At 43.7% G+C, this 7357-nt stretch overlaps 1 long non-coding RNA gene across 3 annotated transcripts; it reads left to right on the top strand.

The window, feature by feature from the left end:
- Nucleotides 1-456: 456 nt before the first annotated feature.
- Nucleotides 457-7156, top strand: LOC118624717. Of its 3 annotated transcripts, none has more exons than XR_004958420.1 (3): nucleotides 457-535; nucleotides 5908-6031; nucleotides 6923-7156. It is a non-coding gene; the product is annotated as an uncharacterized LOC118624717 (long non-coding RNA). The 3 variants fall into 3 exon arrangements; XR_004958421.1 differs by lacking the exon at nucleotides 457-535 and adding an exon at nucleotides 1337-1614; XR_004958419.1 differs by lacking the exon at nucleotides 457-535 and adding an exon at nucleotides 1879-2089.
- Nucleotides 7157-7357: the final 201 nt, after the last annotated feature.

The following is a 7357-nucleotide window of genomic DNA, read 5'->3' as shown; positions in this document are numbered from 1 at the left end:
ACGCTCTAACCGCTGAGCCAAACCGGCCAGGGCTAAGGATGTTCACTTTAGGCTAACTTGAATTAAGTGTGGTAAGTAGAGGGCTTCAGGCAGAGTCCTGTTAGCTAGATCCCCCTGCGCCCCACTGTTTCTGAGTTGCCAATAAGAGTTTGCCTGCCGAGTGTGTTCTCTCTACTCCTCAACTCCCTTGAAATCACCCATTCTCACTTCTGAATTCTAAGACCCTGTCTCCACCCTCCTTCTCCTTTGTCCAAAATGTCTGATATACCTAGTGTTGCCTCACTGTCCTGGAATTTCATGCTTTGGTGAGTTCCCCACTCACATGTATTAAAAATTTGTTTTTCTCTTGTTAATGTCTACATTAACTTGATTATTAGTCCATCTAGAAGAATTTAGAAGGCAGGAGAGCAAGTATTAACTTTTTTAGCCCCGACAGTTGTGGTAAGCCAGCGAGGGGTTCGCCGGCTGGGACACTGTTGGCTCCCGGACGGCTGCAGCTGGAAGATCCTGCGTGTGTGACCACAGCCAGCGGAGGGTAAGCGTCAGCCTTCCTGATCTCTTACTACAGGCTTCCGTGGAATTTACAAGTGGTGATCCTCTTTTTCTCTTTCCTAAATTTAGATTGTTAGGAGAAACTATTTGTGAAACTAGCTTCTTGGACATAGATCCTTTCCTCCTGGAGATGGTTATTTTTTTCTTCTGTCTTTTATGTCATTTGTCATAAGAAGAAAACACAGGCATAGAATCCCTGTAAGCCTGTTTGAGTCTTATTATTATTATTATTGTGTTAATCCTCATCTGAGGATATATTTTCCAGTGATTGTTTTAGAGAGAGTGGAAGGGAAGGAGGAGGGAAAGAGAGAGAGAAGCATCGATGTGAGAGAGATACATTGACTGGTTGCCTCCTACACATGCCCCAGCAGGGACCAGGGATTAAACCTACAGCCCTTGACTGAGAATGGAACCCACAGCCCTTCGGTGCTTGGGTCAACGCTCTAACCACTTAGCAACAATGCCCAGGGTATCAACCCTTATTCTTAAATACAGGTTTCTGAGTATGCTGGCTGCAGCAAAAGTGCACCAGGTGTTAGTCTTGTGGAGACAGACTGGACCTCAGTTCAGCAACCTCGGTATTTGAATTCTGGCTAAGAAGAAATTCAGAGCCAAGACTCAAACTTTAAGAGAAAGTTTATTTATACAGTCACAGGTAGAAGTGAGTGGTAGAAGAAATGGGCTCAGGAAACAAGCTATAGAGGCAAAAGAAGGGCCCTTGGAGCTTAGGAGAGAGAAGGGGAAAGGCAACACAGCTAGAGGGAAGAAGAGGGGGCGGGGAGAGAGGGAAGGGAAAGGCTTGGGGTGTGCTCCCAGAGGGAGAGGATGTTGGATCCCCAGTCCCAAGGACTTTGAAGGGTGGGGATTTTAGAGGAGGTCCCAATGGAGGATCTTAATAGAATATTCATCGGCTTTTTAGGTGTGTCTTTTCAGGGTCCTGGTATCCACCAGGGCAAGGGGGTCATTAGGCAATGCAGCTGGTTCTGATGTCAGCCATGGTGTCGCTTGTTTGGTTTTGCTGCTTTTCTGAGCCTGGAGCTGAAACACAACTGAGGCCTAGAGGTAACTGATGTAGATCAGAACTACATTGTCCTGGGGGTTTAATGCCTTTAGGCTATTCTCCCGCTCCCTTGTTTATTTCCTCTGTAAAGGGGTCTAACCTGCATGACTAGCAGCATGCCAGGGGAGAAAAGGTCAGGGTAGAACCTGAAGCACATGACCACTTATATGAAAGATCAGGGGGTCTAAACCATGTGACCAGCGATATGCTAGAGGAGGAAAACTCACCCTGGGGGTGAGATCCTTCTTTTTCCAGTTTTGCTCTGTTGCTAGGCACCCGGGACTTCCCACCCTGGTGACCTCTGTACCTGGCCCATCATCCTTGTCTGTCTAACTGCCTATGACAAGAATGAATTTTCAGATCATCCCTTTAAATTGGATGAAGATTTATAGAACTCCAAGGAATAACTGGATTCATGAGATACTGGCATGCTCAGGTTGAACAAGAATTACTTTTATGGGACTGGATGAACTGAGGGTAATTATAATTTTTGTGCCTTTTTATTTGAAATATTGCTGATGTTTCAATCTTTTTTGTTTTCCAACTATGATCGAAACTTGTTTTTCTTAAAATAGTTTGGTAAATTTTAACTTCGTAAGCAGTTGAAACATTTATATTTCTCTCCCTGCCTGATTCCTCCAGAATTTGGAAACACTTACAAGCGAGAATTATTATATTCATGACTATATACTTGTTTGCATAACTTTTATAAGAATCTGTTCTCTTTATAATAGATCACAATTTGGAAATTGGTATTATTGATCAAGGCTTTGAATGGAATGTCATATTTGAAAGAGACATGCATAGACTTGGATGTCACCAGGAAGCTTTAAGGAATTAAGATTGACATTGGAAGCCAATAAAAACCCCTTGGAAAAAACAGCCCAGTACCTTGCTTACATGATTCACAGCAGTATTTCAAGGTGGGAACAAAGGTTGCTTTTCTGGGAGACGGCAAAGGAAGACCCTCAGGACATTTGGGAGACCTTGAGAACCTGAGGAGTTCACTCAAAGCTATACACATTGCAGAAGTCTGATGGCAACTAGGTGGCTTGGCTTCTTAGCTTTGAGTACCTATAAATTTGGACAAATTCTCTTTACCTGTCAGTCTGGAGTTTGTGCCAAGGACCAGGATAGTGCTCCTGGAAGGGCCTTGTGATCACTGACTCCACAGTGCCAATCTCACTTCCTTGAAGTCTCTTGCAATACCTTATTAAAGGAGCATCGTTCTCAAAAATGACTTCCAGGCCTGAGTTGCATAACAGAATTTCTCAGTTATATCTTGCTGGAAGTGTTACTGGCAAGACAATGAGACCTTGGGTCTTATCTTCTTGAAGTGAAGATTTCAATCAAGAGGCAAAGTGCAGCAAAGCAAGCAAGAATTTATTGGCGCAGCAAAAACACACTTAGGACAGTGAAATGAAGAAAGGCATAGAAGCAGCAGCAGGAGAGCCCAGGCTGGGCTGCTTTGGCTCACTGAGAAGTCAGAGAAAAGGGGGCCTTGGAGACAGGTTCAGGGGTTAGCCTGGGACAAGCTGCCACTGCCCTTTGCTCCCCTGGTTGCAAGTCTGGTGGGGTCCATGAGAGGGAAGAAGGGGGGATGGCGTGGGCATGCTTTTCTGGAGGACAGCACACACTGGGCCCTTTGTGTTGAGGTCATTTCTCTCTCTCTCTTGCAGGTGGGAATCAGGTGAGGTGTCAGGGGAGGGTCTCAATAGAATATTCTTCAGCTTTCCAGGTGTGCTCTTTCAGGGTCATGGTTTCTACTGATTGACTGGAGGGAGGCGGAGCGGGGGGTCATTAGTCAATGCAGCTGGTCCTCAGGCAGCCACAGCATCACTTGTCTGGTTTTGCTGCTTTTCTGAGCCTGTAGCTGAAATACAACTGAGGCCGAGATGTTATCTTTAGGGAGGAAGAGGTCAGGGGGTCTAAACTGCATGACTAATGATATGGAAAGTCAGGGGGCTCAAACCACATGACCAACAATATGCTAGGGGAGGAAAGTTACCCTGGGGGTGAGGTTTTTGTTTTTCCAGTTTTGCTCCTGTCTAGGCATCTGGAACATTCTGCCCTGGTGAGTCTCTGTATCTGGCCCATTGGCCTTGCTCTGCTCATGTCTGTCTAATGCCTATAACAAGAGGAGGATATGTTCTTAAAGGATTGTATTAGTTTCCTATTGCTCCTGTAAGATCACAAAGGTTATGGACTAAAATCAAGGGACTGCATTCCTTGTGGAAGCTCTGGAGAAAATGCATTTCTTTGCCTTTTCCAGCTTCTAGATGTCACCCGCCTTCCGAGCCTTGTGGTCCCTTCCCCCACTTTCAAAGCCAGCAATGTAGCTTCTCCAAAACTCTCTCTGACCTTTGACTTAGCAGAAAATAGTCAAATAGACATACAAATAAATATAAAAAAGACTAACAAAGAATAAATCTCTGTAATCCATAATCCCTCTACAGAAATCACTAGTCAGGCCGTAAACCAAATTCTCAGTCATTGCTATCACCAACGGGAGAAAAACGTTTTGGCTATAAATGAATCAAAACACAAAACTAAGAGACATAGAATTAAAAGTAGAACAACAGAGAGAAAGCAAAGTTTTATTGTCACTCTATTTTTATTTATTTATTTTTTAATCCTTACCCAAGGATATGTTTATTGACTTTAGAGAGACAGGGAGGAGGGAGAGAGAGAGAGAGAGAGAGAGAAACATCGATGTGAGAGAGAAACATCAATCAGTTGCCTCCCATACACACCCAACCAGGGATCAAACCCGCAATCTTTTTGGTGTACGGGATGACACTCCAACCCACTAACACACCCAACCAGGGCTATTGTCACTTTAAATTCACTTCTAAAACTCAAGAAAAGGTATGCCTAGACTTTAGCTGTACATGCGGTGTACCATTTCTATTGCTGGAGTTCTCCTAGCTTCGTCAGTTGAATCCATTGGGCATCTCATGGAAGAGCTCTAAAACTGCTAGAGGATACTTTAAAAAAAAGTAAAATCCTGACTCTCATTCAGATATCAAATGAATATATGTTAAAGATTTTATTTAATTTATAATTTACTGAGGAAACCAGACAAATGTTACAACCAATTCAAAGAAGAATCTAAGGACCAGACATATTTACAGATCAGGAATATTGAAATGAATTTACAAATAGATACAAAACTGATGTTTTCACAGTGGAGGAGAGGGCTATCTCCAAACCATATATAATTTATTTTATTTATTGATTGATTGATTTTAGAGACAGAGAAAGGGAGGGAGAGAGAGAGATAGAAACATCGATGAGAGAGAACATCGATTGGCCGCCTCCTGCATGTCCCTAACTAGGGATCAGGCCCACAACCTGGGGATGTGCCCTGATTGGGAATCGAACCAGTGACCTCTTGGTGCATGGGTCGACGCTCAACCACTGAGCCACACCAGCCGGGAGATATAATTTATTTTCATGTCTACTGTCAAGGATTGTTGGCATGCTATTGCTTTGCTACAATATACAAAGTTGTCAGAGTCTGATCACTTCCTTGGAGGCACCAGCATCCCATCGGCAGGATAGTCAGTAGTTCCTTTGGCTTATTTCTAAGTCTTAAATGTTTCTTACAGTCTTCTTGACTCATTTCTTCAATAATAATACATTTTTACAAAATGAGAGGCTGGTGTGGTTAAATGTGCAGACCAGTGGTGAGGGTCCACCGTTTACAGCTGTGCGGCCTTGGGAAAGTGACCAAGTCAGCAAAAAATGGCCCAACGCTGGCTGCCTGATTTTGTACAGCCCTTCAGCCTAGAATGGTTTTTATTTTTTTTATTATTATTTTTTTTATCCTCACCCAAGGACATTTTTCCATTTTTTGTTCAGATAGAGCGGAAGGGAGAGAGAGGAAGAGAGAGAGAGAGAAACATCGATGTGAAAGGGACACATTGAGTGGCTGCCACCCGCACGATCAACCAGGGCCGGGGACAAACTGCAGCCGAGGTACGTGCCCTTAGCGGGAACCGAACCCGGGTCTCTCTGTACCGCAGGCCGACGCTCCAACCGCTGAGCCAAACCGGCCAGGGCTAGAATGGTTTTTAAATGACTGGGAAAAAACAAAAATAAAAAATACTCTGTGACACATGAAAATTGTAGAAAATATAAAATTCAGTGCCCCAAAAAGTTTTATTAGAATACAACCATGTTCATTTATTTGCCTGTTGTCTACTGCTGCTTTCATGCTACAACACAATGTCAACTGTGACAGTGACCACACGCTGCAGAGCCTAAAATATTCACTATCTTCTTCTTTACAGGAAAAAAAGTTGCCAGTCTTTGCACCCTCTGTACTAAACTTCTCCAAGCCTTCATTTCCTCATCTGTAAAATGAAGATAAAAAATGGCACTGACATCTTTGAGTTGTGGTGAAAATTAACTGAGGTAATATAGAGAAAGCCTGGACTAGAGTAAACCCTTAATAAGTCTTAGCTAATCAAAACATCTCCCCAGCCTGGCCAGTGTGGCTCCATGAATTGAGCATTGTCCCATGGTCTGAGAGGTCCTGGTTCGATTCCCGGTCAGGGCACATGCCTGGGTTCCAGGCTCGATCCCTAGTAGGGGGTGTGCAGGAGGCAGCCAATCGATGTTTCTCTCTCACATCAACGTTTCTATCTCTCTCTCCCTTCCTCTCTCTCTAAAACAATCAATAAAAACATATTTTTTAAAATGTTAAAAAAAACAAAACAAAAACACTTCCCCAAAGTTGTGTATGCTAGAAAAAAAAAATTTTTTTTTTATCCTCACCTGAGGACATTTTTCCATTTTTTGTTCAGATAGAGTGGGAGGGAGAGAGAGAGAGAGAAACATCGACGTGAAAGGGACACATCAAGTGGTTGCCACCCACATGACCCAACCAGGACCGGGGACAAACTGCAACCGAGGTACGTGCCCTCAGCGGGAACCGAACCTGGGTCTCTCCAGACCACAGGCTGACGCTGTAACCGCTGAGCCAAACTGGCCAGGGCTATGCTATAAAATTTTTATAGATGCCAGGACATAAATGTTCCCTATTTCTTTTGGGATTGGTGAGTTACGATGTTATAAGCCTAGAATTGTCTGCAGTTATACCTACCTCCCTGTCTCCTCCATTAAAAAACAATAAAAATCATCTCATGTAGCTTACAGTTATTGAGCACATTTTATGTATCAAGCACTGTTATGAGTTCCTTACACACATGATCTCACTTAATCTTTACAACAACCTAATAAGGTAGGTATTACTGTTTCCCTACTTCACAGATATGGAAACTGAGACTCAGTGATTTATTCTAGGTACTGGGACAGCCAGGTGCCAACCTTGGCCGTCCGACTGGAGAGCCATCCGTGTGTGCAGCCGCCCGCGTGGGGACTCCCGCCTACCGAAGGAATGAGGCCTGTGTGCTGATAGGGCCAACTCGTGAGGTGGAGAAAAGAGAGGCCTGCTAAGAGCCCTACCTCTGTTCTCTGTTGCCTGTTTTGGTTTTACTTAATCTGAGTTTGTTTTCTGCCACCAAAGACAGAAATATGCTGGGGAAATAAAAGATAAAAATGACATGGCCATTTTCCTTCATTAACCCAGAAGACATGGGGAGACATAGACAAACAAATGAACAAACCAACAAACAAAAACCCCACACAGCACTGAGGGCTAAAGTGAAGGCATGTTGCAAATGTGGGAGCACCAAGGGAGATTTTTAACATAGCATCAGTGCAGGAAAAACTCGCTGT

This window comes from Molossus molossus, unplaced genomic scaffold (assembly GCF_014108415.1).
Source record: "Molossus molossus isolate mMolMol1 unplaced genomic scaffold, mMolMol1.p scaffold_m16_p_10, whole genome shotgun sequence".
NCBI lineage: Eukaryota > Metazoa > Chordata > Mammalia > Chiroptera > Molossidae > Molossus > Molossus molossus.
The sequence above is the reverse complement of the archived record's forward strand: the minus strand, read 5'-3'. Positions and strand labels throughout refer to the sequence as shown.